Below are 1243 nucleotides of genomic sequence, written 5' to 3' on the forward strand. Positions count from 1 at the left end.
GGGTGCTTTGAAGCCTTTGCCTCTGGGATTGCGACTGTTCAAGATGTCAAACAGCCTGTCTGTTATCTATAAACAAATATCTAAATTTACTAGAAGCACAAAAAAATATCACTGTAACTGAGTGTCAACAAGTATCAGATAGTAAACACCAAAGGATAAGGCATAGTATGATTTGTCTCAATTTCCTCTGTGGCTATGCATTTTTTTATTAAATTACTGCACTGATTTAAACCTGTGAATCTGAGATGTGGCAATAAGGGGGTTTCTGATGTAAGTATGAGGTGGGAATAAAGAGTTTTATCCAACTTCTAGCATATTGTTGAATTTGAGGATGTTCAGTAATTATTTAATTGTTCTTGATGCCTAAATTAAAAAAATAAATAAATAAAAAGATACAGGGTTAATTCTGGTGACATTCACATTTTAAATATTGCCTACAGACCAACCACAAATGGAAGGTGAGCGTTAAAGGATTAAATGGGTTAAAGCAATAATTCACTCAAATGTTGAAGATGATTTTGGTCAACAATGCAAATCCCTTGCTGCATTACCTTTATGAATTCTGCAGTAGCCTCACAATCTTTGAACTCTGCATAGCCCAACTCCTGCAACGTGCAGAGCGCCACTGCCACAGAGCTACTCAAAGTCTGAGCAGCCAGGGAGACCTTGATAAAGTGTAAAAGGAGAAATTAAGTGCCTATAAGCGCTACAAACATCTAAAAGTTTATATAAAATAAAACAATATATACAGATATAGCCCTAGAGCCCATTACTACTGCGGCCCTCTATACATTAAGCATCATACAAACATACCTTCATCTTCTGATTAGAAAAGTTCACATGCTTATCTGTGACTCTATTGGCAGCATGTAGTCCACTTTTCTTTTGGACATTGTTCAGATGGACTATGTACTTCCAATTGATACTGCCATGTATGCTTCCAATGGGGCTGTATGCCTGCAGAATCAGATTTTTTTTGTAAAGCACTATATTCTGCACAATCATGTAAATACAATCAAAATGTATAAAAAGCGGAGAGACTCAATCAGAGCAGATATTTGAAACAATGAGCATGTACCTGCAACATATTGCGTGTCAGCTTCAGCATGTGGCAAGCGTCCATCATAACAAAAACATTGTCCTTGGTTACTGGATGTGGAAAATGGGTCTTCAAGGGCTCACAGGGGTCTGCTTTTAGATCGCACCCAAGTTGAGTGCACATACTGACATTGGATGCATGTCC

General features: G+C 37.7%; 1 long non-coding RNA gene across 1 annotated transcript; it reads right to left on the reverse strand.

Annotated features, from left to right (window-relative positions):
• Positions 1-523: 523 nt before the first annotated feature.
• LOC107089043 lies at positions 524-1218 on the reverse strand. Its single transcript, XR_001481412.1, has 3 exons — positions 1079-1218; positions 814-957; positions 524-665 (listed from the first exon to the last, which is right to left on the reverse strand). It is a non-coding gene; the product is annotated as an uncharacterized LOC107089043 (long non-coding RNA).
• Positions 1219-1243: the final 25 nt, after the last annotated feature.

Source organism: Cyprinodon variegatus, unplaced genomic scaffold (assembly GCF_000732505.1).
Source record: "Cyprinodon variegatus isolate N-32 unplaced genomic scaffold, C_variegatus-1.0 Scaffold236, whole genome shotgun sequence".
NCBI classification, from domain to species: Eukaryota; Metazoa; Chordata; class Actinopteri; order Cyprinodontiformes; family Cyprinodontidae; genus Cyprinodon; species Cyprinodon variegatus.